We start from the raw sequence: 16,854 nt of genomic DNA on the forward strand, positions 1-16,854 counted from the left end.
AAATGTATATACTGTAAAACACAAAAATGATGTAAGACAAGAAGGAATGTCAGACCATTAACACCTTGTCCAAAGTTTTAAATAATAAAATTTGTAAAAATAAAATAATAATAATAATAAAAAAAGAAAGAAAGTAACCATTTCTCCCTTGAAGCTACTATTTAGGTTCTGCCTTTCCAAAACAATCACTTTGAGATCTGCTATAGAATTTCCTCAGAGGCTGAAATGTCCTAATATTATTTTGTCCTTGTTTTGAGTATAGATGTCAAACTTTAGATGACTATAGATGTGAACATTTGTTTCATTTATCTCAAATAGAATCCAGAGGAGCATTGCTGGCACATAACTATGCCTATCACAATGGAAGAACATAGTAGGATAGAAGTTATGGAGGTCATTTGTTTCTAGGGTCCAGTTGATTAAAATGTCATAACAGACATCAAGTAAAAGAAGGGCTTCAGGGGTGAGAGTTAAGAAAGTGTTGTTTTAGGTCACTTTTGATATATTTAGGAGCTGTATGTGCCATGGCTATGTCTCTGACTTGCAGGTACAAAGGCAAAGTAGTTATGGGCAAATAAACAATCACACTACACTATGTTAGCATCAATGATGATGCTACTGATTGCTTGAAATCCATGTTTCTAGGAAATGTTAATATATAGTGTTTCAATATCCACAATAACTAAATTGAATTTATGAAAAAGAATACATGCAATCCTCAACTTATAACAGTTCATTTAGTGATGGTTCAAAATTACAACAGCACTGAAAAAAGTGACTAATGATAATTTTTCACACTTACAACCATTGCAGCATCCCCATGGTCACACGATCAAAGTTAATGGGGAAGCCAGATTCACTAAAAAAACTGCGGTGATTAAATTGTGTTACCAATTGCAGTGGTTCAGTTAACAACTGTAGCAAGAAATATCATAAAATCGGGCAAAACTCACTTCAATGTTTCGCTTGAGAACAGGAATTTTGGGCTCAATCATGGTCATAATTTGAGAACTATCTGGGCTAGTTAATTGCAAACTGAATATGAGTCAACAGTTCAATATGGGTGAAACCAAAGCGTATCAATCACTAGGATTATTGAGGCATCACATACCAAAATATATTAGAAGGCATGTATTTCATAAATTGTAGAGAACTATAACTACAAGATGAGATTTGGCATCAATCAGAAAATAAAATCCCAAAACCTGCAAATTCCAGCCTAGATATTTTATCTCTTTCTACAGAATAAAAGTCTTCTGAATAAAATGTTCTTCCACTTTGATTATCAAGTTTCTTCAAGTTCCAAGACTACAAGAGCAAACCATGCCCCTTTTCAGCCTCAGTTCACACTTCACCTTGTTAGCATTTTGTTTTAAAACTCTAACCCCTAGAGAGGTAACCCAATTTGCATGTGACCATGAGACAAATCTCAAGCCTTGTGGAGATGTATAATACCGGTATGTACAGTGTGATTAAGCCTATATCCAGCAGTCAGGCAAACAAGCACATTCACATCAATAGAAGAATGGATAGAGAAATGTTAGGGCAAATAATTATACGCTACTGTAATCTGCCGAAAAGGATGGATGCTTTGAAAGTTTCCCTGAAGATTAGCTCTTGTGAGATAGGGCATTTTGCCTAGCGGATTTTAACACATTTTGTAACATATTTTTATCCAGCTGGGTCACCCTTTTCCGTTTCCAGTGCAATTGTTCCTTTACCTTAGAACATCTCACTTTTGTTTGTATTCCTTCTCCCCCTCTCATCCCACTTTCTTTCTGGTAGATGAAGAAAGGGAATTTGTGCACATTTCTGTATGTAAGAGTAATGTGCATGCTTGAGAGAGAGGGAACGGTTGGCAGATGGGAGATCAATTACTTTTATAAAGAGGTATTTTTTTAACTACAGGCACTTCATTATAATCAATTATTCATTTTTTTCCCTCTGGCCCTGTCCTTTTCTGGAGTATAATTTTTGCACATATGTATAAAAAATATACAGATATGATATATGTGTTAACACATTTACTGGATGAAGAAAATCTCAGTGATTTGTTTCAGCTGGAATTAGCAAGCTAGATTGTAGAGATGGATACTGTGCAGGATTCTTTTCTGTTTTATTTTATTATGTTTAGTTCTATGAGTGGGAGATGGTTGTAAATTCAGGGTTATCCTTGTTTCAGGTACTGTGTTAGCTCCAGAACTTGAGATGTCAGACTAAGCAACACCCCCATCCCCACCCCCACCAAAGCTAAAATAACAGCTAAGAGAGCACAGTTCTTGCTGAATGTAGCAGTGGTAGCTGTCTCCCTCCCACTCCTTTGCTATTTGTGAACACTTGTGATGCCTAAACTCTCTCTCTCTCTCTCTTTCACTTCCCAACACCTACTAGGCATCCAGATTCAGTGTCTACCTACACCAATTGCCGAGTTTATATTCAATCTCGATCTTCCCTTATTCTCTACCAACTGCTTTTCCTCTGGACCTTCTTTTCTCCTCCTTTTGTGTCTACCAGGTGGAGGCTCTCTCTCTTAAATAAATGTGCCCAGATTCTATCAGCAGTGCTGATTTATCTGCTGGTGGCAAGGTCCCATGAGTACCAAAGGAGAAAGGCATCCTATAAGTTTTGTCCCTTTTTCTGGATACAGTATGTGCTTTTCCTGATAGCTATGATTGCTAAGATATCAGCAGAGCAGCAATATCGGTACTTCCTTCCTCAGCATTATTAGGTTGGTCTTACACAGGGCTTTTTTTGTAAAAGAATAAGGTGCTGGAACTCACACACTTCATACAATCCGCCTACCCTACCCTACAAGGTTCCATCCAAAAAAGGTGCCGGAACTCCGTTCTGGGTATTCTATGACAGAAAAAAGCCCTGGTCTTACGTCCATATTAAGATTTCACTCACTGATAACTGATCTGTTAACTGAACTGAATTACAGTATACATCTGGACAGTTTATAAGTACATTGTTGTTGTGAATTCCAGACAGAATTGTTTAATAAACCAAGACTTGTAGTCACTTTAGATGGAGAACATAGTTTCTCTCTTTTAAAAGGAATCAAAATGTTTAAAAATGCCTGTGTCTTTTATGGTTCCATCTTACTTTTGCTGATTAATCAATTAAGTTTAACCTAAAGCAAAAAGGGGATATTGGAAGTTGAATCATTCTGTGTGAGCATTTCTGAAAGTGGGAATTTGGCTGGAACAATGCATGCTTTATAGCAGAAAGATTATTTATTTACAGGACTTAAAGTATAGGAATGGTCAAAGCATACTACCTAGCTAATGATATCCTCCTAGAAAGAAAGTCACCAGTATCTGTTTGTGTGGAGGGCTCTGGTATTGGATAGCAAACGTTCTCAGAGATTGTGAGTTTTGGAAAGAAACATTTGCAATTCACTTTTTGTGTATTTCAAGGTAAAGATTTTATGGCGAGATAGTTTCCCAAATATGGCAAAAATGTAGCCCAAATCAATAAAGTTATATTAAGGTTACCGTTAGGATAAACTAAGATGCATAAATCATTAGCATATTAGAGGAAAATCTTAATCAAATACCTGAATCAGAAAGGATCAGATAGATACAATGGCTACTGTATTTAATCAAGGTGCTTATTGGCGCAGTTGCCTATTAGTAGAATATTGCATTCAATCAGCATAGTGAAACAACTGAATAATGTTGCAGTCAGCAGTGCTTTTGAGCCTTGTTCATATGCCCCATCAAAGCCTTTGACACTTGGTTGAAGTGCATATATCTCACTTGATAAGCATGCTGGTATGAGGTGGCTGTAATTATGATAAAAATCCACAGAACTGGAGGGTGCTAACTTGGGTGAGATGGTGGTGATTATTTTAATTTTAATTTATTTTAATTCAATTTGTAAATAAATTCAAATTCCCTATCCTGTTCCTCTACACTTATTTTAGATTGTAGAATTTTAGATCATATATGTCCTGAGCCAGGAATACATCTTAAATTCTTATATATAGTTAATGTGATGATGTAATTTTAGAGAAATTACACAGGTATTCATTCTCTAGAGTCTGGACAATCCATTTTTCTCTTGGATTTCAGAGATGTTGGAAAGACTTGTGTTGTGCCTTTTCACTTGTGGTGATAAGTGATTTCATATAGAAATAACCGGACTTTTATAGACAGTAGCTCTGGGTTTTAAAAACATTGAGAGCCAATTTAGTGTAGTGGTAAAGGTATTGGGCTAGGACCAGGAAGATCCTAATTTAAGCCCTCCCTCAGTCATGGAAGAGATTGGGTTGTGGGATGGGAAAAAATTGGAAGAAGGTGTGCTAACTATACTTCCTTAAGCCCCTGAAAAAACATTAGTGAGAATATAAATCTAATAAAATAAATCAATAAAAAGTGATTAAAAGAAGCTGTAGGTGTGATCTTTCAGTGCTTTGAGCTTCAGGATTAGGAATTGCTTGGAGACTTCCTATGGATGCACCTTCAGTGGGATCTATGGAATGAGCAGCCGCTGGATATGATTAGTTAATAACCTGTTCAGCGGGATCGAGGCAGGCGATTTCAAAGCACTAGATGCCCCCCTCCGAAATCCTTGCTGGGCCTCAGCTCTTTTTTAGGGAGCTTCTCCAGGGACGGGCATCTGACTGGCCAGATTCAGAGCCAGACTTAAGAACTTTTGGCTGCCACCGCTCTTTCTCAGAGCGACATTTGATCTCCACGACCCGAACAGGGTACCAAGTCGATGGATTATCGTGGGGGTCCCGATCTGTCTCACGCATATACACACTCAGACATACCCACCGACCCCGTCCCCTTAGCAGCTCCGCGCCCTTGTCTCGATGGAGGCAGAAGGCAGTAAGCAGTGGGGATTCAGCGGAGCCGGAGGGGAGAGACAGTGGTGGGGAGAGAAAGAGCGAAGTAGGATGGGAAGCTCGAGGGGCTGAGAGATTGCTGCGCGCGCACTCGCACACAAAGGAGACGAAGGAGGAAACAAGCAGTGCCGCGCTTTGTGTGCTGAGGGGGTCGAAACGCCGGCGTCTCCCACTTTCCTTGGAAGCAGTAGCGAACAGAGGTGCGCCGAGAGATCGGCCTCGTTGGGACAGTTGGGGTCTCGGCGCGCAGCGACGCCCTTTGGTAAGTGGTGAATGTCCGATTACAGCGGCCAGATGCTCTGGGCGGGCGGGCGCGGCGGATGCAGAGAGGGTAAGATGCAAAAGAGGCCTTGTTTGGGACTGGTGGGGCAAAAGGCTTGCCGGGTAGGCTCCAGATTTCGGAAAAGAGAGCGGACCTGTAACTTTGGCTTCGTTTGCCTGCTTGCGTGCACTGGCGCAAAGAGGTGTGCCTACTGGTGCGCTGTGGAGAAGAAGGATGGGAGAGGTGCTAAGCTAAGAATAACTGTTGCATTTGTGCTTTCAAAGCGAAGAGATGGCGGCACCCCGGCTGCTGAGCCCTGAGCTTCTTGAATGCCTTGTAAAGTGCTTGGTGCTGTACAAAAACCCGGCGTCCACCCTAAGACCTCTGGTCCTTATCTCAGGAAGCGAACCGTCTAAGTCCAATGAACGGTGATGTTGATAACGAGGTAGGACATCAAAAGTAGCTTCCTGAGTTCCTTTGGGATGGAGTTGGTCTTTATGAGGCTTGATCTCATTATATTTCTGTTTTGGCCTTACTTGAAGAAAAAATTCCATGGGAATTTTGCCATAGTTTGGTGATTCAGAAACAGAAGTGCTAGCTGCTCAGACTTATCTTGAGTGCCAGAATTTGGTTCTGAACTGGAATCCCTGCTTCCTAATTCAAGCCTAGGGTGAGGGATTTGGCTTTAACAGGGTGTCCTATGGCTGTAGTTGTACAATACATTAAAGTGCAAATTGGCCAATCACATTTTACCCTGGTATGTTTCACCTTCTTTCCCACTTGATTGATTTAGGATTCAATGAATATTTGTATTTTTGCCCAACCACTGCATTTTTAAAAGCACAAGTATACAATGTCCCAAAGGTACCTTTTCAAGAGGCAACTGGATTTTCTTGTTTTTCTTTGAAGACATTTCACTTCTCATTCAAGAAGCTTCTTCAGTTCTGACCTGAAGTGAAACATCTTCAGGGAAATACAAGAAAGTCCAGTTGCCTCTTGAAAAAACACCTTTGGGACAACCATGACCTGGATGATTGAAAATCTCCATAGACACAGGTACACAAGGCAAATCAAGTAATGAAATCTAAGAACTAAGTCAAAATACAAGTATTTAAAAATATATCCAAAAATCTGTTCACTTCATACTATCTTGAGGAGTCATATGTTTGAATATTTCCATGTAGAATAATTGCATTTCTGTTTCAAATAAATAGAAAGGTTTTAATCTGTACAAAGCCAATTTGATCTAGTAGTTACAACACCAGGTTAGAAATTAGGAAACTGAGTTCCAGTCCTATCTTAAACATGAAAGCCAGCTGAATGACTTTGGATCCATCACTCTCTCTCAATCCAATCAATCTCACAGTGTTGTTGATCTCAGTCCCTAGTGCAGTGGTTCTCAATCTTTTCTTCACCACAGACCCCCTTTAAATAACTTGGTAATGGACCCCCAAGATTTAAATCATAACATTTTTTCAAGCCTTCGCGGACCCCCTGTATTGACATTGCAGGCCCCCAGGAGTCCATGGGCCATAGGTTGAGAACCATTGCCCCAGTGATTTTCCCTATTTCCTAGGGAGCATTGGAGCAAATCCACACTCACAAGCATTGATGATGTTACCTAGTTGGGTAATGAAATGTCTGCAAGCAAACAACCAAGGTCAGAGAGCACCAAGGACTTCATAATAGATTTTTTTCTGACAAGAAAGACAAGAAAGAACTGAATGTAGAGGAAAGTAGATGAAAAAAAATCTGTTGAGACTTTTCAATATTTAACATAAAAAATCCTGCTTAGTCAGAGACAATAAGCAAAAATTTAAATTTTTGCTAAATTAGCAGAGAAAAATGCTAATTCTAAAATTAGTTTATAACTTAGTTATAAATAACTTATAGAGAGGTCATGCTCACGGCTCGGCCGATGCCCTAGTGGAAGCCTGGGAAAAGGCAGCCACGGAGGCACTCGACCGAGTTGTACCCATGCGGCCTTTGACCCAGTGCAGATCCCAGTGGGCTCCATGGTTTTCTATGGAGCTCCGGGAGATGAAGCGTCGGAGACGGGGCCTAGAGAGCTGTTGGAGGTCCAGCCGATCCGAATCCGACCGATTGCGACTAAGGTCTTTTACGAGATCTTATCTCGCGGCAAGGTCTAACCACTTTGCTACCCTCATCGCGTCCGCAGATAATCGCCCGGCCGCCCTGTTTAGGGTGACCCGCTCCCTCCTTAATCAGGAGGTGAGGGAGGAGCCCTTGCAGGGTCGTGCCGAGGAGTTTAGTCAACATCTGTTGGACAAAATTGCTCGGATCCGGACCGGTTTGGACTCCGACTGGGCAGAGTCTGATGATGAGGACATGGGCAGTCCTGTTGATGTTATCTGGGAGGAGTTCGATCCTGTGACTCCTGAAGACGTGGACAGGATCATGGGGAAGCTGAGCTTCACCACGTGTTTGTTGGACCCGTGCCCCTCCTGGCTGGTTTATGCGGCTCGGGATGGGACACGAGGCTGGCTCCAGGCAGTGATAACTGCTTCCTTGAGTGAGGGTGTCTTTCCCGCTGCCTTGAAGGAGGCAGTGGTGAGACCCCTCCTCAAGAAGCCTGCCCTGGACCCAGCTGTATTAAACAACTTTCATCCGGTCTCCAACCTTCGCTTTCTCGTGAAGGTTGTTGAGAGCGTGGTGGCGCATCATCTCCCTTTGTTCCTGGAGGAAGCTGATTATCTGGACCCGTACCAATCGGGTTTCAGGCCCGGGTACAGCACGGAGACGGCATTGGTCGCACTGGTGAATGATCTCTGGAGGGCTCGGCACAGGGGATGTTCCTCTGTCCTAGTCCTATTAGACCTCTCAGCGGCTTTTGATACCATTGACCATGGTATCCTGCTACGGCGTCTCAGGGGATTGGGAGTGGGAGGCGGTGTTTTTCAGTGGTTCTCCTCCTACCTTCTGGGACAATCGCAGTCGGTGTTGGCAGGGGGGCAGAGGTCGACCTTGAGGCCTCTTGTTTGTGGAGTTCCTCAGGGGTTGGTCCTCTCGCCTCTCCTGTTCAACATCTATATGAAGCCTCTGGGTGAGATCATTCGTGGTTTTGGAGTTGGGTATCATCAGTATGCTGATTGTACCCAGCTTTTCATTTCAACTCCAAACCACCCCAGTGATGCCCTTGACGTGATGTCCTGGTGCCTGGAGGCGGTCCAGGTCTGGATGGGGAGGAACAGGCTTCGGCTCAACCCTGACAAGACTGAGTGGCTGTGCGTGCCGGCATCTCGGGAAATTCAGACTATTCCACCTCTTACTATGGGGGGGTGAGTTTTTACCCCCCGTAGATAGGGCTCGCAACTTGGGGGTCCTCCTAGATTCACAGCTCTCCTTAGAAGATCATATAGGAGCTGTGACTAGGGGGGCCTTCGCCCAGGTTCGCCTGGTGCGCCAGTTGCAGCCCTATCTGGACCGGGATGCCTTGCGTACAGTCACTCATGCGCTCGTGACCTCTCGTTTAGATTACTGCAATGCTCTCTACATGGGGCTGCCCTTGAGGACCACTTGGGGGCTTCAACTGGTGCAGAATGCAGCCGCGCGAGTTGTGTTGGGGGTCTCCTGATACTCCCATGTTACACCTCTGCTCCGTGAGCTGCATTGGCTTCCAGTTGCCCTCTGGGTGAGATTCAAGGTGCTGGTGATGACCTATAAAGCCCTACATGGCATGGGTCCGTTCTCTGTGGGCGCGCCAGACCTTTGGAACCGTTTACCGGTGGAGCTCCGGATGGCTCCCGACCTTCGCTCCTTCCGACGTGACCTAAAAACATATTTATTTGAACAAGCCGGCCTGGTCTGATGGGTTTAGGGGTATTTTAACATTTTGTATTAATCTATTGAATTGGGCTATTGTATTTAATATTTCTTTTAATTTTTATATATTGTATTTTATTGTATTGCCCTGTACACCGCCCTGAGTCCTTCGGGAGAAGGGCGGTATAAAAATTAAATTATTATTATTATTATTATTATTATTATTATTATTATTATTATTATTATTATTATTATTATTATTATTATTATTATTACCTGCGGCAATACCTGCTTCCAGCGTCAACCTCCCTTCGTACAGCATGCATATTTGTTGTATGATAAGAAGGTAGATAATGTGTTTAAAGTGCATATTTTAAGACAGGCATTGTTGAGAGTTTGGAAGAAGTATAGACATAAGCTAGATTACAAGATGCCGTTGTGGGCAATCCCAAAACACGCAATAGAAAACATAAATGTTGGCTTCAAACATGATGTGACTACGTATAAGGAGATTTTAAGCTTGGAAAGAAATGTCTGGTGTTTGAAGCCGTACAACCTCTTGCGAGATGAGAAGATTGTTCAAACTTGGTTTCAATATACTCAGTTACGGGCCAGGTGGAAAGAAGATCAGAAAATTGGTTTTGCAATGACTGATGAAAATTTGATAAAGCAGATTAGAAATCAGGGGCCAGCACATATCAAACGGATATATCTTGCATTGATAGATATTGACTCAGAAACAGAACTTGTTAAAGACTGTATGATAAAATGGGCCCAGAATATTCAAGAAGTTATTACAATGGACACGTGGGAAAAGATCTGGGTCAGGAACGTAAAATTCACGCAAGCCCAGAACCTAAGAGAGAACTTTTATAAAATGTTTTATAGATGGCATTTAGATCCTAAAAAGCTTGCAAGTATGTATCCGAACTATCAGCCAAAATGCTGGAGGTGTGGTGGCGAAGATGCAACATATTTTCACATATGGTGGACCTGCAAAAAGGTCAAGGCTTTTTGGATAAAAATTTGGTGGAATATGCAGAAGATCTTCAAGCAAAGGATAAAGTTTTGTCCGCAATTGTTTTTGTTGGGCATAATTACAGATGCTACTGTTGTGGACACTAAGTTGATGTTGAATTTAATTACAAGACTTTTAATAGGTCAATATTGGAAGAAGGAGGAACTGCCGACTATAGAAGAATGGACTTTAAAGGTTTCTGACCTGGCAGAAATGGCAAAGATCTCGGCTTATTTGAAAGATCACTCGCAAGAACGTTATATTATGGAGTGGAAAAAATGGATTGAATATATCCAGAACAAATATGGGACTAAAAAGTTTCATTTAGCATTTGAATAGGTCTTCCTTTCTATTTTCTTTTTTTCTATATGAAATATTAGTATTGCTTGTAGTTATCTTATATGAGCTAGAGAGTGATAGATTTAAGAATTTATTATTGGTAGCAAATGGATGCTTATGATTGTTTTTTTTGTTTTTATACCCTGTACTTAGCTCTGGGAAGTCGGGGGGGAGGGGGGAAAGGGGGGGTAGGGGTAGGGAGGGATAGGTAGGGGAGGGGGAGGGGGGATTGTTAAAGATAAAATGTATTTTAAAACTTTTCAATAAAAAAAATTAAATTATTATTATTATTATTATTATTATTATTAATTATTATTATTATTATTATTATTATTATTATTATTATTATTATTATTATTATTATTATTATTATTATTACCTACGGCAACACCTGCTTCCAGCGTCAACCTCCCTCCGTACAGTGCGCTCCCACAGAGAGGGCCTCCTCAGGGTGCCACCGGTCAGAGAATGTCGACTGGTGGCCCCCAGGGGGAGGGTGTTCTCTGTGGGCGCGCCAGACCTGTGGAACTGCTTACCGGTTGAGCTCCGGATGGCCCCCGACCTTCGCTCCTTCCGACGTGATCTAAAAACTTATTTATTTGAACAAGCCGGCCTGGTCTGATGGGTTTGGGGTTTGGGGTTTTAACATGGATTTTAATTAATGTATTATATCGGGCATAATTATTTAATGTTTTTAACTTTTGTATTATCGTATTTTAACATTTATTGCCCTGTACACCGCCCTGAGTCCTTCGGGAGAAGGGCGGTATAAAAATTTAATAAATATAAATATATATGTTACAGGATTGTAAAAAGATTCAGCTGCAAAACGTCTTGAAAGTCAGTTCTGTTTTCTATTAGCCAAGGAAGGATTCAAGTACATGTTGGTGTATATTAATCTGCCTTAAAATAAATGGTTCTGCAAAAATATTGCAGGAATTAGGGAAAAATCATGTCACAGCACAGTTGTAATTAAAGGACAATGTTGATGCTTAGGAGTACTATCTTTTTTCTCTATGACATAATATTCAAAAAATTGTAGAATAAAAGGCTCTTATTTCTGAGGCTATGAATGGGATTCTGGAATTCAGCATTAGTGAGTTTAATTTTAATGAAATTCTGAAATGTTGCTCTCTTTGCTGGATGCACTGGGATATCTTGCAATCTTATGGACATCCATGGAAGAGGAAGGGAGAACAAATGATGTAATATGTTATGATGTAAGTGCCATGACACCAGCTATCAGGATGCAAGAACATAATCACAATAGTTATGACAATTGTTATTTGAACGTCATCATGATTTGGTGCAGTTGCTATGAGTAATATCACTGGTGAAGCCAATGAAGGAGCTCAGGGTTATCTTTAGTTATTGCTTTCTTAGTTAGATTGTATAATCACCAAATGGCCTGAATGCTTAGTGCAAAAAAGCAGCAGGTTTGTGAACTTTATTCAGGTGAGGTATGCCTATTTCAGTTTCATTTAGCTGGCTTTTGTTTAGAACAGGCTATTTGTCTAGAGATTAAAAATATGCAAAACAGGCCTTATGAAGAAAATTCAAATTCTCTGTTGGCAATAAAAGTGGAAAAAATAGAGGAAACAGCAAAGTCCTTACTTTTTGAATCTCAGCACAGTGTTTCTCTCCAGTAATTGTTATAGGAATGCACTTTAATAGTAGTGTCTTTGATAGTGAGATATTTCTTCTGCTCCCTTGGTATATGGTCCAGCTTTTCATTGCTTCTGAATGATTTATCTTGTATCATTTATTTGGAGTTGTAATCCTTTAGTTGTAAATGTTTTTATCTTTTTAGGCAACTCTCTAGCCATTTATTCAATGGCTAGAGAGTCAGAATAATAGCTTTTGGGCAAGTTGTCATATAACCGTTAAGCTGTCACTTGCTCTTTAGCCTTTCACTGAGCAAAAATGTTCCTCTGCCAAAAAATTGACTAGAAAAGGGATTCCTGTCAAAGAGATTGTCCCGTGGGTAGTAAGGTCCTCCTGAAAAGTTGGCTTTCACTCCAGTCAATTTTTAACCTGGAAAGTCTTACCCCAATTCAAGTCACTAGAGATACAATGTAATAAATATTCACAGGGGGAAATTGTTTGCTGGGCATTGTAATCTATTCAGTAATGAGTCTGCAATGGTGTCCATGGGCACTCTGTCACCAGCTCAACTTATAAATTATTGATATAAATAGTTACCATATATAATTTTGGATAAACTTATCTGCAGATAAGTTGGCCCTCAAAACCTCAAGCAAAATACCATAAAAAATATTTTGCCTGTGGATAAGCTGAACCTTGAATTTTTAGCCATAGTAACAGATGGGAAACTGCAAATTGTTACAACATAATTTATAAAACCACATAATTTTAAGGCTGTGGTGGGCTTTAAAAAAATCTGACCTCTGGTCCAAAGATAACCTGAATCCAATTTTGTGGATGTATTTTTGAACCTAAAATTTTTGGCTTATCTGTGACAATATATACAATATTGTTATATGAAATAGTCAAGACTGGCTTTAAGTTCAAAATTTAGTCGGAGATTATACTAGAGTTTTGTACAACTGGGGGTGTTGAAACCTATACATGAAAAGAGTGCTTGATTAGGGAATTCAGCTAGTATAATTCTTGTTCTTAGAAGAAAATTTGGATTTAAGCTTTTTCACTGTTTCATAGTACTATGTGATAGAGATGAAGAGAAAACCTTGCAGAAGGCATAAAAAGAAACTTTGCTCATTAGGAACAGAAATTCTTTGGGTTATCCAGTACCTATCTCAAGTAGGGATACTGTAATAGGAACTTGTGATTTTTGTGCCTTAAGTTCCAGAAGGACTGTGATATTTTTTCATCACCATTATAATTGCAAATGATCATTGTATAAGGCAGTTGCTAAATGAGGACTGCCTATATAATGCCTTTAATAATAAAATCTGGATTTTGGTACTTTAATTTTATAACAAAAGCTAGAACTTCAAAGAGTTCAACAGAAAATGAATAATTTTCTTATAAAGAGGAAAACCTTCAATCACTGTTATCAAAATTGAATGTCTTTATATTTGGAGCTAAAGCCATATATGACAGTGAACAGACACTTCTTTTAATGGAAACCTCATTGAGACCATTCCCAATTATATAATTTGGAGGGTCCAGTTTGAAATTCAAGCGTATCAAATGAAAGTGAAGTATCACTCTGCAGACCCATAGACACACACACATGTACAATTACACAAACAAATAGCTACCAGTTTTCTCTTCTGACATTTCTTTGGCCAAGTTCTGAATGACCTAACTTAAGAAAAATTGACCCTCAAGAACAGATCATGAAAAGAAGACCATTTGTCCACATACTATTATTCATGAAATTGTTTCCAGTTACTGTAAAATTTGTTGGTTATCAATCTAAAACCTGTAAAAGAGCAATTAAACTAGAAACTTTTATCTAATTATCTAACTGCTATTTAAGACTGAAAAATTGAAGCTACATATGCAGGCTGTATACAAAAAAACCCCTTGAGCTGAACAACATAAATGTCTGAGTTCTTGATAATTAGTTATGTAACTGCATTTATAGGAAGTCCACAGCAGCAGTTAATAAGGTGATCCAGATCCTGGCAGTTTTAAATCAATGTGAATTCTGCAATGCATGTTAAAGAGGAGTAGGACATCACCTTGTTGTACCCATCATTTTGACATAAGTGAGTGTCATTATTTGGCATTGCATACCATACAAAAGAGAAGAAGGTCAAAGAACATGAGCCAGACCCAGAAGAAGAGGAGAGACAACATCAAAGACATATTATAATATCATCAAATAGCAATGGTTAAGGCTGCCAGAAGAGCAAGAACCAGAATTTTGCATTTTAATGAGTGAAATAAGTATTTGATCCCCTATCAATCAGCAAGATTTCTGGCTTCCAGGTGTCTTTTATACAGGTAACGAGCTGAGATTAGGAGCACTCTCTTAAAGGGAGTGCTCCAAATCTCAGCTTGTTACCTGTATAAAAGATACCTGTCCACAGAAGCAAGCAATCAATCAATCAGATTCCAAGCTCTCCACCATGGCCAAGACCAAAGAGCTGTCCAAGGATGTCAGGGACAAGATTGTAGACCTACACAAGGCTGGAATGGGCTACAAGACTATCACCAAGCAGCTAGGTGAGAAGGTGCGATTATTCGCAAATGGAAGAAACACAAAATAACTGTCAATCTCCCTCAGTCTGGGGCTCCTTGCAAGATCTCACCTAGTGGAGTTTCAGTGATCGTGAGAACGGTGAGGAATCAGCCCAGAACTATGTTTGACCTCTGTGATTGCCAGCAAGGGTTTTGCCACCAAGTACTAAGTTATGTTTTGTGAAGGAGTAAAATACTTATTTCACTCATTAAAATGCAAACCAATTTATAACTTTTTTGAAATACATTTTTTCTGGATTTTTTGTTGTTGTTATTATGTCTCTCCCCTTCATGGATTACTGCCTTTTTGTGGCGAAGCGGCTTGCGTAATTCAATGAAGCTATGAGCTATGCCGTGCAGGGCTACCCAAGACAGACAGGTCATAGCAGAGAGTTCTGACAAAACGTGATCCACTGGAGAAGGAAATGGCAACCCATTCCAGTATCTTTGCCATGAAAACCCTATGAACAATACCAAAAGGCAAAACGATATGACGCTGGAAGATGAGCCCCTCAGGTTGGAAGGTGTCCAATATGCTACTGGGGAAGAGCAGAGGGCTAGTACTAGTAGCGTCAGAAAGAATGAAGCGACTGGGCCAAAGCCGAAAGGATAGTCAGCTGTGGATGTGTCTGGTGGTAAAAGGAAAGTCCGAAGCTATAAAGATTTTTTCTCCATAGGAACCTGGAATGTAAGATCCATGAATTAAGGCAAGCTGGACGTGGTCAAACAAGAGATGACAAGACTGAACATCGACATCTTAGGTATCAGCGAACTAAAATGGACAGGAATGGGTGAATTTAATTCAGATGACCATCAGGTATACTACTGCGGGCAAGAATCCCTCAGAAGAAATGGAGTAGCCTTCGTAGTCAATAAAAGAGTAGGAAAAGCAATACTGGGATACAATCCTCAAAATGACAGAATGATCTCAGTTCGAATCCAAGGCAAACCATTCAATATTACAGTAGTCGAAGTCTATGCCCCAACCACCGGTGCTGAAGAGGATGAAATTGACCGGTTCTATGAAGCCCTACAGCACCTTATAGAACTAACACCAAAAAATGATGTCCTTATCTTCATGGGGGATTGGAATGCTAAAGTAGGAAGCCAACATATAACCGGAATAACAGGCAAGTTTGGCCTTGGAGTACAAAATGAAGCAGGGCACAGGTTGATAGAATTTTGTCAAGAGAATACGATGGTCATAGCAAACACTCTTTTCCAACAACCCAAGAGACGGCTCTACACATGGACATCACCAGACGGTCAACACAGAAATCAGATTGACTATGTGCTCTGCAGCCAAAGATGGAGAAGCTCTATACAGTCAGTAAAAACAAGACTAGGAGCTGACTGTGGCTCAGACCATGAGCTTCTCATTGCAAAGTTTAGGCTTAAACTGAAGAAAGTAGGAAAAAGCACTAGGCCACTCAAATATGAATTAAATCATATCCCAGTTGAATATACAGTAGAGGTGACAAATAGATTTAAGGAATTAGATCTGATAGACAGAGTGCCTGAAGAACTATGGACGGAGGTTCGCAACATTGTACAACAGTTAGCATCCAAAATCATCCCAAAGAAAAAGAAATGCAAGAAAGCAAAATGGCTGTCTGAGGAAGCTTTGCAAATAGCTGAGGAAAGGAGGAAAGCGAAAGGCAAGGGAGGAAAATAAGATACGCCCAATTGAATGCAGAATTCCAGAGAATAGCTAGAAGAGATAAGAATACCTTCTTAAATGAACAGTGCAAAGAAATAGAAGAAAACAATAGAATAGGGAGGACCAGAGATCTTTTCAAGAAAATTGGAGAGATGAAGGGAACGTTTCTTGCAAAAATGGGCATGATAAAGGACCAAAATGGCAGGGACCTAACAGTGGCAGAAGAAATTAAGAAGAGGTGGCAAAATTACACAGAAGAACTGTGCAAGAATGAGCTTAACAGCCCTGATAATCACAATGAGGTGGTCACTGACCTCGAGCCAGACATCCTAGAATGTGAAGTGAAGTGGGCCTTAGAAAAGCTGAGCAACAACAAAGCTAGTGGAGGTGACAGTATTCCAGCTGAGCTATTCAAAATCTTAAAAGACGATGCAGTAAAAGTGCTACACTCAATTTGCCAGCAAATTTGGAAAACTCAACAGTGGCCACAGGATTGGAAAAGATCAGTTTACATTCCAATTCCAAAGAAAGGCAGTGCCAAAGAATGTTCAAACTATTGCACCATTGCACTCATTTCTCATGCTAGTAAAGCTATGCTTAAAATCCTACAAGCTAGACTCCAGCAGTATGTGGATCGAGAACTACCAGAAGTACAGGCAGGATTTCGAAGAGGCAGAGGAACTAGAGATCAAATTGCCAACATACGCTGGATCATGGAGGAAGGTAGAGAGTTCCAGAAAAACATCTACTTCTGCTTCATTGAC

The 16,854-nt window shown here is 40.4% G+C and overlaps 1 protein-coding gene across 2 annotated transcripts in view; it reads left to right on the top strand.

The window, feature by feature from the left end:
- The first annotated feature begins 4,968 nt into the window (after positions 1 to 4,968).
- The window catches only part of LIMD2 (LIM domain containing 2), a 28,490-nt gene continuing 16,604 nt past the window's right edge, over positions 4,969 to 16,854 (top strand). For both annotated transcript variants that reach the window (XM_081343738.1, XM_081343740.1), the window contains exon 1: positions 4,969 to 5,117. The gene's annotated coding sequence lies outside the window, so the exon portion shown is untranslated. The remainder of the gene's footprint in view (positions 5,118 to 16,854) is intronic.

This window comes from Vipera berus (assembly GCF_964194415.1).
Source record: "Vipera berus genome assembly, chromosome: Z".
Classification (NCBI taxonomy): domain Eukaryota; kingdom Metazoa; phylum Chordata; class Lepidosauria; order Squamata; family Viperidae; genus Vipera; species Vipera berus.